Source organism: Panulirus ornatus, chromosome 10, assembly GCF_036320965.1.
Source record: "Panulirus ornatus isolate Po-2019 chromosome 10, ASM3632096v1, whole genome shotgun sequence".
Taxonomy (NCBI): Eukaryota; Metazoa; Arthropoda; class Malacostraca; order Decapoda; family Palinuridae; genus Panulirus; species Panulirus ornatus.
In genome coordinates this window covers 64,180,770-64,196,859 of record NC_092233.1, presented here as the reverse complement: position 1 = coordinate 64,196,859, position 16,090 = coordinate 64,180,770, and the positions used below count along the sequence as shown (strand labels likewise).

At 39.7% G+C, this 16,090-nt stretch overlaps 1 protein-coding gene across 11 annotated transcripts in view; it reads left to right on the top strand.

The window, feature by feature from the left end:
• LOC139751039 (uncharacterized) overlaps window positions 1–16,090 on the top strand; it is a 442,294-nt gene that overhangs the window by 70,309 nt on the left and 355,895 nt on the right. Inside the window, exon 1 of one of the 11 annotated variants that reach the window (XM_071666164.1) lies at window positions 10,663–10,801. The exons of 7 other annotated variants lie outside the window; for them this stretch is intronic. The gene's annotated coding sequence lies outside the window, so the exon portion shown is untranslated. Of the gene's footprint in view, window positions 1–10,662; window positions 10,802–10,851; window positions 11,216–16,090 lie in introns of those variants that run through there. 3 more of the 11 variants (XM_071666167.1, XM_071666168.1, XM_071666166.1) reach the window with 3 other exon arrangements.

Sequence of the window (16,090 nt, the reverse complement as noted above, 5' to 3'; positions counted from 1 at the left end):
GGGGTAAACCATGGAAAGTTGTGTGGGGCCTGGATGTGGAAAGGGAGCTGTGGTTTCGGGCATTATTGCATGACAGCTGGAGACTGAGTGTGAACGAATGGGGCCTTGTTATCTTTTCCTGGCGCTCCTCGCACACATGAGGGGGGAGGGGGATGGTATTCCATGTGTGGCGAGGTGGCGATGGGAATGAATAAAAGCAGGCAGTGTGAATTGTGTGCATGGGTATATATGTATGTGTCTGTGTGTGTATATATATGTGTACATTGAGATATATGGGTGTGTATGTTTGCGTGTGTGGACGTGTGTGTATATACATGTGTATGGGGGTGGGTTGGGCCATTTCTTTCTTCTGTTTCCATGCGCTACCTCACAAATGCGGGAGACAGCGACAAAGCAAAATAAATATAAATAAATAAATAAATAAATAAATAAATATATATATATATATATATATATATATATATATATATATATATATATATATATATGTGTGTGGTGTGAGGTGGTTTGATCGAGTAAGTAACGTAAGGGTAAGAGAGATGTGTGGAAATAAAAAGAGCGTGGTTGAGAGAGCAGAAGAGGGTGTTTTGAAATGGTTTGGGCACATGGAGAGAATGAGTGAGGAGAGATTGACCAAGAGGATATATGTGTCGGAGGTGGAGGGAACGAGGAGAAGAGGGAGACCAAATTGGAGGTGGAAAGATGGAGTGAAAAGGATTTTGTGTGATCGGGGCCTGAACATGCAGGAGGGTGAAAGGAGGGCAAGAAATAGAGTGAATTGGAGTCATGTGGTATACAGGGGTTGACGTGCTGTCAGTGGATTGAAGCAAGGCATGTGAAGCGTCTGGGGTAAACCATGGAAGGCTGTGTAGGTATGTATATTTGCGTGTGTGGACGTGTGTATGTACATGTGTATGGGGGGGGGGGGGTTGGGCCATTTCTTTCGTCTGTTTCCTTGCGCTACCTCGCAAACGCGGGAGACAGCGACAAAGTATAAAAAAAAAAAAAAAAAAAAAAATATATATATATATATGTTATATTATATTATTTATATTATTTTATTTTGCTTTGTCGCTGTCTTCTGCGTTAAAGAGGTAGCGCAAGGAAACAAACGAAAGAATGGCCCAACCCACCCACGTACACATGTATATACATACACATCCACACACGCAAATATACATACCTATAAATCTCAACGTATACATATAAATATATACACACAGAGACATATACATATATACACATGTACATAATTCATATTGTGTGCCTTTATTCATTCCCGTCACCACCCCGACACAAATGAAATAACAACCCCCTCCCCAACTCATGTGCGCGAGGTAGCGCTAGGAAAGACAACAAAGGCCATATTCGTTCACACTCAGTCTTTAGCTGTCATGTAATAATGCACCGAAACAACAGCTCCCTTTCCACAACCAGGCCCCACACAACTTTCTATGATTTACCCCAGACGCTTCACATACCCTAGTTCAATCCAGCGACAGCACGTCGACCCCGGTATACCACATCGTTCCAATTCACTCGATTCCTTTCATGCCTTTCACCCTTCTACATGTTCAGGCCCCGATCACTCAAAATCTTTTTCACTCCGTCTTTCCACCTTCAATTTGGTCTCCCACATGTCCTCGTTCCCTCCACCTCTGACACATATATCCTCTTGGTCAATCTTTCCTCACTCATTCTCTCCATGTGACCAAACCATTTCAAAACACCCTATTCTGCTTTCTCAACCACACTCTTTTTATTACCACACATCTCTCTTACCATATTATTACGTACTCGATCAAACCACCTCACACCACATATTGTCCCCAAATATCTCAGTTTCAGCACATCCACCCTCCTCCGCACAACTCCATCCATAGCCCACGCCTCGCCACCATATAACATTGTTGGAACCACTATTCCTTCAAACATACTTATTTTTGTTTTCCGAGATAATGTTCTCAACTTCCACACATTCTCCAACGCTCCCAGAACTTTCACCCCTTCCCCCACCCTATGATTCACTTCCGCTTCCATGGTTCCATCCGCTGCCAAATCCACTCCCAGATATCTAAAACACATCGCTGGTGGCTGATTCGGGTGAGAAACTGCAGAAGTTGGTGGCTGAGTTTGGTAAAATGCGTGAAAGAAGAAAGCTGAGAGTGAATGTGAATAAGAGCAAAGTTATTAGGTTCAGTAGGGTTGAGGTACAAGTTATTTGGGAGGTAAGTTTGAATAGAGAAAATTGGAGGAAGTGAGGTGTTTTATATATCTGGGAGTGGATTTGGCAGCGGATGGAACCATGGAAGCGGAAGTAAATCATAGGGTGGGGGAGGGGGCGAAAGTTCTGGGAGCGTTGAATAATGTATGGAAAGCGAGAACGTTATCTCGGAAAGCAAAAATGGGTATGTTTGAAGGAATAGCGGTTCCAACAATGTTATATGGTTGCGAGGCAATGGCTATTGATAGAGTTGTGGGGAGGAGGGTGGATGTGTTGGAAATGAAATGTGTGAGGACAATATGTGGTGTGAGGTGGTTTGATCGAGTAAATAATGAAAGGGTAAGAGAGATATGTGGTAATAAAAAGAGTGTGGTTGAGAGAGCAGAAGAGGGTGTGTTAAAATGGTTTGGTCACATGGAGAGAATGAGTGAGGAACGATTGACAAAGAGGATATATATCAGAGGTAGAGGGAACGAAAAGAAGCGGGAGACCAAATTGGAGGTAGAAGGATGAAGTGAAAAAGATTTTGAGCTATCGGAGCCTGAACATACAGGAATGTGAAAGGTGTGCAAGGAATAGAGTGAATTGGAACGATGTGGTATACCGGAGTCGACGTGCTGTCAATGGATTGAACCAAGGCATGTGAAGCATCTGGGGTAAACGATGGAAACGTCTGTGGGGCCTGGATGTGGAAAGGGAGATGTGCTTTCGTTGAATTACACATGACAGCTAGAGACTGAGTGTGAACGAATATGACCTCTATTTTTTTTTTTTTTCCTAGCGCTACCTCGCGGAGGGGGTGCATTCAATTTCATGTGTGGCGAGTTGGCGACGAGAATGGATGAAGGCAGCAAATATGAATATGTACATGTGTATAAATGTATATGTCTGTGTATGAATATGTATTCATATATGCGTGTGTGGGCGTTTATACATATACATACGTATGTATGTGGGTTGAGCCATTCTTTCTCGTGTTACATTACGCTACCTCGCTAACGCGGGAGACAGCGACTAAGTATAATAAATAGAATATATATATATATATATATATATATATATATATATATATATATATATATATATATATATATGTATGTATATATACACATGTGTGTGTGTGTGTGTTGGAAAGGATCACAATTTGCGCGTGATCAAGATATTCCTCTGAGTCCACGGGGAAAATGAAACACGATAAGTTCCCAACCGCACTTTCGTGTAATAATCACATCATCAGGGGAGACACAAAAAAGAAATATAAGTCAGTTGATATACATCGAAGAAATCAAGCTAGGACGCCATTTGGTAAATATGTTTACCAAATGGCGTCCCACCTTCGTCCTTAGCGGGGTGGCCACAAGAATGGATGAAAGCAGCAAGTATGAATATGTAAATGTGTATATATGTATATGTGTGTATGTATATGTATGTATACGTTGAAATGTATAGGTATGTATATGTGCGTGTGTGGGCGTGTATGTATATGTGTGTGTATGTGGGTGGGTTGGGCCATAGTTTCGTCTGTTTTCTTGAGCTACCTCGCTAACGCGGGAGACAGCGACAAAGTATGATAAATAAATGAGTAAATAGATAAATATATATATATATATATATATATATATATATATATATATATATATATATATATATATATATATATATTTATATATATATATATATATATATTATATTGTTTATGGATGGGGTTGTTAGGGAGGTGAATGCAAGAGTTTTGGAAAGAGGGACAAGTATGCAGTCTGTTGTGGATCAGAGAGCTTGGGAAGTGAGTCAGTTGTTGTTCGCTGATGATACAGCGCTGGTGGCTGATTCGGGTGAGAAACTGCAGAAGCTGGTGACTGAGTTTGGTAAAATGTGTGAAAGAGGAAAGCTGAGAGTGAATGTGAATAAGAGCAAGGTTATCATACTTTGTCGCTGTCTCCCGCGTTAGCGAGGTAGCGCAAGGAAACAGACGAAAGAATGGCCCAACCCACCCACATACACATGTATATACATACACGTCCACACAAGTACGTATGCATACCAATACATCTCAACGTATACATATATATATATATATACACACAGACATATACATATATAGACATGTACATAATTCATACTGTCTGCCCTTGTTCATTCCCGTTGCACCCGCCACACATGAAATGACAATCCCCTCCTCCCTCATGTGCGCGAGGTAGCACTAGGAAAAGACAACAAAGGCAACATTCGTTTACGCTCAATCTCTAGCTGCCATGTATAATCTTTTTCACTCCATCTTTCCACCTCCAATTTGGTCTCCCACATCTCCTGGTTCCCTCCACCTCTGACACATATATCGTCTTTGTCAATCTTTCCTCACTCATTCTCTCCATGTGACCAAGCCATTTCAAACACCCTCTTCTGCTCTCTCAACCACACACTTTTTATTACCACACATCTCTCTTACCCTTTCATTATTTACTCGATCAAACCACATATTGTCCTCAAACATCTCATTTCCAGCACATCCACTCTCCTCTGAACAACCCTATCTATAGCCCACGCCTCGCAACCATATAACATTGTCGGAACCACTATTCCTTTAAACATACCCATTTTTGTTTTCCGAGATAACGTTCTCGCCTTCCACACATTTTTCAACTTTTCCAGAGCTTTCGCCCCTCCCCACCCTATGACTCGCTCCCGTTTCCAAGGTTCCATCCGCTGCCAAATCCACTCCCAGATATCTGAAACACTTTACTTCCTCCAGTTTTTCTCCATTCAAACTTACCTCCCAATTGACTTGTCCGTCAACCCTACTGTACCTAATAACCTTGCTCTTATTCACATTTACTCTCAGCTTTCTTCTTTCACACACTTTACCAAACTCAGTCACCAGCTTCTGCAGTTTCTCACCCGAATCAGCCACCATCGCTGTATCATCAGCGAACAACAACTGACTCACTTCCCAAGCTCTCTCATCCACACCACAGACTGCATACTTGCCCTTCTTTCCAAAACTCTTGCATTCACCTCCCCAACAACCCCATCCATAAACAAATTAAACAACCATGGAGACATCACACACCCCTGCCTCAAACCTACATTCACTGAGAACCAATCACTTTCCTCTCTTCCTACTCGTACACATGCCTTACATCCTCGATAAAAACTCACTGCTTCTAACAACTTGCCTCCCACACCATATATTCGTAATACCTTCCACAGAGCATCTCTATCAACTCTATCATATGCTTTTTCCAGATCCATAGATGCTACATACAAATCCATTTGCTTTTCTAAGTATTTCTCACAAACATTCTTCAAAGCAAACATCTGATCCACACATCCTCTACCACTTCTGAAACCACACTGCTCTTCCCCAATCTGATGCTCTGTACATGCCTTCACCCTCTCAATCAATACCCTCCCATATGATTTACCAGGAATACTCAACAAACTTATACCTCTGTAATTTGAGCACTCACTCTTATCCCCTTTGCCTTTGTACAGTGGCACTATGCACGCATTCCGCCAATCCTCAGGTACCTCACCATGAGTCATACATACATTAAATAACCTTACCAACCAGTCAATAATACAGTCACCCCCTTTTTTAATCAATTCCACTGCAATACCATCCAAACCTGCTGCCTTGCCGGCTATCATCTTCCGCAAAGCTTTTACTACCTCTTCTCTGTCTACCAAATCATTTTCCCTAACCCTCTCACTTTGCACACCACCTCGACCAAAACACCCTATATCTGCCACTCTATCATCAAACACATTCATCAAACCTTCAAAATACTCACTCCATCTCCTTCTCACATCACCACTACTTGTTATCACCTCCCCATCTGCGCCCTTCACTGAAGTTCCCATTTGCTCCCTTGTCTTACGCACTTTATTTACCTCCTTCCTTTTATTCTCCCTAAAATCTAATGATACTCTCTCACCCCAACTTTCATTTGCCCTCTTTTTCACCTCTTGCACCTTCCTCTTGACCTCCTGTCTCTTTCTTTTATACATCTCTCACTCAATTGCATTTTTTCCCTGCAAAAATCGTCCAAATGCCTCTCTCTTCTCTTTCACTAATACTCTTACTTCTTCATCCCACCACTCACTACCCTTTCTAATCAACCCACCTCCCACTCTTCTCATGCCACAAGCATCTTTTGCGCAGTCCATCACTGATTCCCTAAATACATCCCATTCCTCCCCCACTCCCCTTACTTCCATTGTTCTCACCTTTTTCCATTCTGTACTCATCTCTCCTGGTACTTCCTCACACAAGTCTCCTTCCCAAGCTGACTTACTCTCACCACCCTCTTCACCCCAACATTCACTCTTCTTTTCTGAAAACCCATACAAATCTTCACCTTAGCCTCCACTAGATAATGATCAGATATCCCTCCAGTTGCACCTCTCAGCACATTAACATCCAAAAGTCTCTCTTATATATATATATATATATATATATATATATATATATATATATATATATATATATATATATATATATATATATAGTTTATATTTATTATACTTTGTCGCTGTCTCCCGCGTTTGCGAGGTAGCGCAAGGAAACAGACGAAAGAAATGGCCCAACCCCCCCATACACATGTATATACATACGTCCACACACGCAAATATACATACCTACACAGCTTTCCATGGCTTACCCCAGACGCTTCACATGCCTTGATTCAATCCACTGACAGCACGTCAACCCCAGTATACCACATCGCTCCAATTCACTCTATTCCTTGCCCTCCTTTCACCCTCCTGCATGTTCAGGCCCCGATCACACAAAATCTTTTTCACTCCATCTTTCCACCTCCAATTTGGTCTCCCTCTTCTCCTTGTTCCCTCCACCTCCGACACATATATCCTCTTGGTCAATCTTTCCTCACTCATCCTCTCCATGTGCCCAAACCACTTCAAAACACCCTCTTCTGCTCTCTCAACCACGCTCTTTTTATTTCCACACATCCCTCTTACCCTTACGTTACTCACTCGATCAAACCACCTCACACCACACATTGTCCTCAAACATCTCATTTCCAGCACATCCATCCTCCTGCGCACAACTCTATCCATAGCCCACGCCTCGCAACCATACAACATTGTTGGAACCACTATTCCTTCATACATACCCATTTTTGCTTTCCTAGATAATGTTCTCGACTTCCACACATTCTTCAAGGCCCCCAGAATTTTCGCCCCCTCCCCCACCCTATGATCCACTTCCGCTTCCATGGTTCCATCCGCTGCCAGATCCACTCCCAGATATCTAAAACACTTCACTTCCTCCAGTTTTTCTCCATTCAAACTCACCTCCCAATTGACTTGACCTTCAACCCTACTGTACCTACTAACCTTGCTCTTATTCACATTTACTCTTAACTTTCTTCTTCCACACACTTTACCAAACTCAGTCACCAGCTTCTGCAGTTTCTCACATGAATCAGCCACCAGCGCTGTATCATCAGCGAACAACAACTGACTCACTTCCCAAACTCTCTCATCCCCAACAGACTTCATACTTGCCCCTCTTTCAAAAACTCTTGCATTTACCTCCCTAACAACCCCATCCATAAACAAATTAAACAACCATGGAGACATCACACACCCCTGCCGCAAACCTACATTCACTGAGAACCAATCACTTTCCTCTCTTCCTACACGTACACATGCCTTACATCCTCGATAAAACTTTTCACTGCTTCTGACAACTTTCCTCCCACACCATATATTCTTAATACCTTCCACAGAGCATCTCTATCAACTCTATCATATGCCTTCTCCAGATCCATAAATGCTACATACAAATCCATTTGCTTTTCTAAGTATTTCTCACATACATTCTTCAAAGCAAACACCTGATCCACACATCCTCTACCACTTCTGAAACCACACTGCTCTTCCCCAATCTGATGCTCTGTACATGCCTTCACCCTCTCAATCAATACCCTCCCATATAATTTACCAGGAATACTCAACAAACTTATACCTCTGTAATTTGAGCACTCACTCTTATCCCCTTTGCCTTTGTACAATGGCACTATACACGCATTCCGCCAATCCTCAGGCACCTCACCATGAGTCATACATACATTAGATAACCTTACCAACCAGTCAACAATACAGTCACCCCCTTTTTTAATCAATTCCACTGCAATACCATCCAAACCTGCTGCCTTGCCGGCTTTCATCTTCCGCAAAGCTTTTACTACCTCTTCTCTGTTTACCAAATCATTTTCCCTAACCCTCTCACTTTGCACACCACCTCGACCAAAACACCCTATATCTGCCACTCTATCATCAAACACATTCAACAAACCTTCAAAATACTCACTCCATCTCCTTCTCACATCACCACTACTTGTTATCACCTACCCATTTGCGCCCTTCACTGAAGTTCCCATTTGCTCACTTGTCTTACGCACTTTATTTACCTCCTTCCAGAACATCTTTTTATTCTCCCTAAAATTTAATGATTCTCACCCCAACTCTCATTTGCCCTTTTTTTCACCTCTTGCACCTTTCTCTTGACCTCCTGTCTCTTTCATTATACATCTCCCACTCAATTGCATTTTTTCCCTGCAAAAATCGTCCAAATGCCTCTCTCTTCTCTTTCACTAATACTCTTACTTCTTCATCCCACCACTCACTACCCTTTCTAATCAACCCACCTCCCACTCTTCTCATGCCACAAGCATCTTTTGCGCAATCCATCACTGATTCCCTAAATACATCCCATTCCTCCCCCACTCCCCTTACTTCCATTGTTCTCACCTTTTTCCATATATATATATATATATATATATATATTTTGTCGCTGTCTCCCGCGTTTGCGAGGTAGCGCAAGGAAACAGACGAAAGAAATGGCCCAACCCACCCCCATACACACACACACACACACACACACATATATATATGTATATATATATATATATATATATATATATATATATATATATATATATATATATATATATATATATATATATATATATCGTTCAGATGGCATTGATTAGTACAGTCAACGGTGCCGTCTCGTCTAACACAAATAATGACATTGAAAGATACACACATTCAATTTTGTTCGGTGATGCTAAAAGAATTAGAATAACTGTAATAATATAATAATAATTATATACTGTACAGCTAACTAATGACGGAGTGCAGCGAGTTCCCATGGGCTTTCTCCGCGATTCATAAATACGCCTGGGATCTATGATGCCATATATAAAATTGAAATGATTCTCCATACACTCTTACGTTTGTATGCACATTTGTATGATAAAGTATAGCTTTACGCATATCATAATTCGTGTCTCCATTTTATTAGTATTTTTGCAGTAATCAGTTAATAATTTTTTTTATCATTTCATTTTGGTAATGCTATGGTTGCCACACCACTATTTATCACAGTGAATGCAGCTCTAAACATATGTGCATTACAACTGGCACCTTACTTTTGTCATTATTCGGAATAAGGATGAGACATTGCTAATTTCCCAGCTGTCTGGTAAGGTGATTTTTACCGCATATTCCCAAATATTCGTAATACCACTTGATTTTATATGTATATTAGCCTGTGCTCTTTGTGCAATTATGAAGGATGATCATTGACTATAAATCATTTGGAAAACATTTTTTTTTTTTACCGATAATTCGTTACAAAACCGCATGCAGTAATTCGTGTTCATTGTTTAGATATACAACCATCATCTTTGTAATGGTATATATTCAGTGCCGTCTATGATATTTATTCATTCAAATTGATACCACAAAGTTAATGAACTATATATACAAATGAAATATATTAATTCTTCCGCAAACTTTTAAAATTCGCGCTCGTTCTGCATTCGTATCGATCGAGACATGCATGATGAAGCAAGGTTGTCCAGAAATCACAGACAACTAACTTATCCAGGCACAGGAAGCCCGTTGTGTCAAATATATCTTTAGATATTTACATGAGCCTCATAAGAAATTATCGGACATAACTTATGTAATAACCTGATGCATTAACCACTGAAAATTGGTAGACAACAAAGCGTCATTTAGCATAGTGCATGCGTGAGACAGGTAGAAAAGTTGTAAACAAGACCTAATAATATTTTACTATATGGACTATTAAGTCTTCTGAAAACTGACTTTCACCTCTATGATTTCGCAGACACAACATCTTTTCAAATGCTTACTAATATGAAACTTTTGTATGTATATAGCGTGAAGATTGTTTATTAATGTTATGCGTTATAACTTCAAATGGGCCACCTTTCGAATTACTAAGAAACATGCAAAAAATCCTCTCTTTTCATTAAAGAGCTTGAATGTATAAATTCACTTTTAAAATAGTATCCAACAGTATAGATAATACGAATATAGTATTGAATACTCTATGTTATCAGAGTTTGAGTAGCTATAGAAGTTTATCCCGTGCGCTGAACATTACTGGAACACCAACTAACAAAGACGCAATGAGTTCATTGACCGTCTCGAAAACATGTCATGAGTGGTTTTAGTGCGCCTTTTGTGATATTTTCAGCGCCTCCGCTTAAAATACAGGGCGCATGTAGATTTAAGGTAAGTGTAAACATGTCTCAAGGTGTGTAGAATAAGTGAAAAAAAAATCAACGTGAGTGAGACGGAGAAGCATGTGTTTACAAACAAAAAGGTGTCAGTGTTTATTTGGGTTGAATGCGTCACCGAGAAGGAGAAACGCAGAATGTGGGCGATGCCAGTTTCGCAATCACACGTACAATTTTAGTGAATTGCGCCTTAAATCGTCTCTAAATTATTTATTTGTTATACGGAGAAGAGATGTAGAGGTATCGTTTGGGTGGAGAGAGGGAGTGCGGGGGGGAGAGTAGCGGCGGAGGGAAGGGAAATTATTGATTAACGCGGCTGTGTAAGTGGGCCTGCCTGCCACCAGCCAGCCGCTCTCCCTCCGCTACAAGGCCTACCCTGCAACGCGCTGCAACACCATGCAACACTCAGGTACATATACTGATTTTGCATTGTTGCATATACAGTGAATGTACACATTAATACTAAGAGAAGGCATAAGTTGATGGAAAAGATTTCGGCAGACTAATATAAAAGGAATAGGCCTACAATAAGAAGTAAGAGGAAGGCTCTCAGGATGGAGTGGTGGCTATTGATTTTTAGGCATGTTGCATCCCGGTGAGCGAGGCTGGCGACCCCCTGAACAAAGGGGAGCTACAATGGCTCTTGGATCCTGAGATAACGTATAGGGAAATATAATAGGCATACAGCATACCTTTGCCGTGTAGGGCATGCTCATGTCGGGCCTCCTCGCAAGTTATGAACTGTTCCCAAGTTTGTTGGTGATAAATGAATGGTTAAGGTGAGGATGTGCATTTTCGGGCTTTACCTGTCGACTGTTGTATTATAAGCTTATGGTGTTGTAGAATTTTCTTTGCCATCATGGAATGATACAGTGACCAGAAATGAGACTGTTAAGGACACCTGAGGCTTACGTTCGGCATTTGCAATATTGTTAGTTCAGATTGCATGGTGATTGAAATGAATGTTAGGAAATGTTCCTGTAGGAATTTTGGGCATCAGATCTATATTGTGTAGTGCTGTCATAACATGATGCTTCTAAGTTATACTGTCGTTAATCTTTTCATCATCATTGACCTTGAATTGGGTGTCTCTTAGATCTCTGGTTTGTCTTTAGCACATGAAAGAAGGTTGCAGATATGAATGAATTTATGTTATCTTGTACTTCTTCCAAGTCTAATGACTGCATATGCTGTGCATTATTTCATGAGTTACTTAATACCACAAGAGTAAATGTTACTAAGTACCATAGGAGTAATTGTGATGTCTTTATGTAGATTGTTCATTGTTGATGTATGTTTATGTTAATACACCATTAATCTTCTTCATTCGTGGGTAGATTAAGAGATTTATCTTTACAGGCTTGCATATTTTTTTTAGCTTGATTTTTAGTGGAGTCCTCTCTTCTTGAGGTTGACTTGTGATTGTTTAAGAAGCGAGGTTTTTTTGGTTTACAGGATTTTAAGATCATTGTCTTATGGCAAATTGGAAATGCTTGTCAAACATAATTTTTGATGGATTAGTCACATTTGGATTAATTATAATGCAAAATTGGTATAGGTGTTTAAAACCATCATCATAACTGTTTTGTAATGTATGTTTTTATTATTGTAGCTTTGGTGTTTGTGTATTCATGAAAATTCACATAACCTGATATTTAGTCTTAGCTTGTTTGTAATTGTGTGTGGATGCATGTTTACACATACATGAATAAGTGGTGTATGCATTATGGATTAGTTAATTTGACAAAGATACACACACAGATAAGGAAACTGAAATTATTAGAGAAAGACCATTAATCAAGAATGATTGTACCTGAGGTAGAGCTTGGATAAAAGAGAGGGCATTGCAGCAATTGACTTGGTGAGGAAGAGAAGGGAAGACATGATTACAACTGTGGTGAGGGGGGGAAGGGAAGATATTGTTACAACTCCGTGATTCTAAGTATAATTAGGTGTTTATATTGAGCTTTAATTTGTAATAGGGAGATGATAAACTAGAGTACATGACAAAAAACAAACAAGAAAAGACGTGATAACCTTTTGTATCAACATGAATCATAATAAAGCAAGTGAATGGAACATTTTAACTGGACAAGTGAAATAAGTAAAGTGAAATAGTGAATGTGGAGTCCATTCAAGATGATGTGTGGCAAGGAAAGGTTAAAAGGTGTGGCCCCTTGAGGGTGATACATATATGTTAATTGATGGTATAAAGTGAATAAAAATTGCATAAATTCTATGCAAAAAAAAGGCAACAAAGGAAGAAAGTTGGACGAGAATTATTTGTGGTGGTAGACATTGGAAACACAGATTGGAACATGGTGAATAGAATGTTTTGAAGAAAATATTTGAAGACACTGACATTGGAAGTACATACTGAAACAGTGAATAGAAGAGAATTTTGTTGGAACAGAAGTGGATTATTACTTTCTGAACAGATTATGAGAGCCAGGTAATGTTAAGGTAGGTATGTAATGACATTTAGGAGTTTTTTAGGGGAAAGACTAGTAAGAAATATTAGGAAATGCAAAGGGAAAATTAAGACATCTAATAAAGAGAGTGGATCATATTTTTTTTTATGGTGAAAGCTCACATTGGAAAAAAAAAAAAAAAGAAGAGACATGGGAAAGTTTACAAATTTTGGAGGATGTGAAAGATCTGTCTTTCAGAATATGCTGGGCCATAGTTATTTGGAAAGAGGTGTAGAGAAAGAAACATTTTTCAAAATGGCCCACTCTTGAGTTGCCAACGGCCACACAGTAATCTTGCGACACAGCAGCTTGCCAAGTATTACATTGAGACATCCACAGTATTAATGTAAGAAGTCCAGTAATATCAAAGTGGCAGAGTAGGGTACAGAGTATTGTATTGTACATGAACATAGATCAGGTATTGACTACAGAGGTATTGAAAGACTGCATAGGGGAATTTAAAAAACTGCACTAGGGAAATATAATGGATTGCTGTGGGTGTAGACAAAAAGTACTTTGGAGGTAGATGTGCATTTAATCATTGCTGAAGATTATATGATAAGGAAGAAAAGAGAAGACAGTTGAGGATTTGGCCTTTTTGGTCAGACAACCAGATTGTCAGGAAGTTTTGTTAGATGATGATTCTCAAGTATAAGGATGTATCATATAGACTGTCCAGTCAGTTAGTGGATATTTTCTCTTCAGTATCTCGGAGGATAGTTTGTGCTATCTCTCTGGATAGCCAGATGATTTTAACTTTTTATTATTTGATACCATTCAGTAAAGAGCAAGTAAATGAGAATGGGTGATAGGACACTGATGACTAAGTGGCACTATTTATCATTATGATTATTATTGATAGAAATAGATACTTCCCGACCCCATAGGAGTTCCTTTTGTCTTTTATAAGGTTTCTGTGGTCCTCAAGAAGCTAGACATATCCATTGCGCAGGGCTGTAGTTGTAAAGAGTAGTGATGTGTTTGTGTATAGAGAGTGCAAAGCAGTTGAGTTGAATGTGTTATATGTATTTGTTGTGGTGGTTGCATGATGGGCATGAAAGGTCTTGGGATATGTTGAAATGGTGTTTGTAGTATTGCAGGGATAGATGATGTTCGAGCAATAGATGGGAAAGTATGACATATATTTGTCTGGCGGAAGTGGCTTCTGATTGGTTTTTGTTTGTTAAGGTATAGTTTAAGACTGAGATTAGAGGGCATTTGTTTAGTCCATGTTCTTTTTTTTCAGTGTATGTGTTTTGATACTGTTATATTTCTTGGGGATTGGAGATTTATGACTAGAGGCTACTGGTATATGATGCTGGGCTAAACTTTATATTTTTACTTAGGGATGGGTGGTTAGTAATACAATGGTTTGGGTAGAGGTGGATAGGGAGGAAATTTATTGCTGTTGCAAAGAATTCATTGCTGAGCATGTTGAGGTGTGACTGTATTAGGAGTGTCTTTGTTTTATTGGGTAGCTGTTAAGTGTTAGTGGTTGCTAAGAATCCAGTAATCATTTTAAGTGCTCTGTATAATGTTCTTTGCAGCTTTTTTGTTAGCCCTTGAAAAGATGAAAGAGTAGGGAGGTGAGGTGTAATCTGGTGTGAAGTATATGAAATGTTTGTTTAGGATGTTGAGGGATTCTTTTTCTTCCCCAAAGCTGGTGTGAACAAGTTAGTGTTTGAGGGCCTTTATTTTGTGAAATTCTTTTGATTTTGTTGATTTTGGTGTAGAAAGAAAATATGGGTGTGGCATTTGTGATACTTAGGATGGTTGATGGGAGGATTTGAGCTGAATTCATATCTGTCTTGGATTAATAGAGTAACTAAAGACTTCTGTAGAGATGCAGACATTCTTTTCTAGGTGAGCCATTGTTCCAATTCTGTACTGTAGTGTCGCAAGTTTGTTTTTCCTGTGCTGTTGGGTGTTTAAATGTCATCGTAAGGTCATGTGGATTAGTAGGAAAGATTATGGTCTGTGGACATTAATGGATTATGTATTAATTGGCAAGCTTGCAAAAGAGAAACTTTTGGATGGGAATGTGCTGAGAGGGGCAGCCTTGGAATGTTTGATCATTACCTGATGGAAGAAATGGTGAAGATTTATAGAGGTTTTTGGAAAAGAGGAAATGATAGTGAGAAGAGGGTGATGAAAGTGAGACTTGTGTGAAGAAATAGTATGAGTGACTGAGTGTGGAATGACATAGGTTAAAAGTAAATGAAGTTATGGGTAGTAGGTGCAGAATGGGTTATTTATGGAAGCAGTGCTGGCAAGTGCAAGGGAAGGCATGCAGGAGGTGGGCAAGTGAGAGAGGGTATTTAATCATGGGATGATGAAGTAAAGTTGCTAGCAGAAGATAATAGAGAGGTGGATGGTGATACTTATAGGGGAAGGACTGCATATTATTAGGAGTTGAATAGGAGAAAGCAGCAGGAAATCAAGAGGATGGTGTAGTAGCTAATAAGGAGGGCAAGTGAGAGTTGGGATGAGCGAGTATCAGGAAATTTTGTGGAGAATAAGATGTATTGGAAGAAGGTTGATAATGTCAGAAAAACAAGAATGAAGGGGAACATGTGTTAAGGGGGCATATGGGGAAGCAGTAACAGGCATTGAAGAGGAGGTGAAGTGAGTACTAAGGAAGATTGTTGAATGTATTTGATTGGATGATGAGAAGGTATATAAAGTGAGAGGATCATAGTAAGTGGTTTTGTGAACAGAGAAAAGGTGGTGAAAGGCTTACATAAGATGAAATATGGCAAGGCAACTGGATTGGATGATACAGCGGTTGAATTTCTTACAAAAGGGGTTGACCT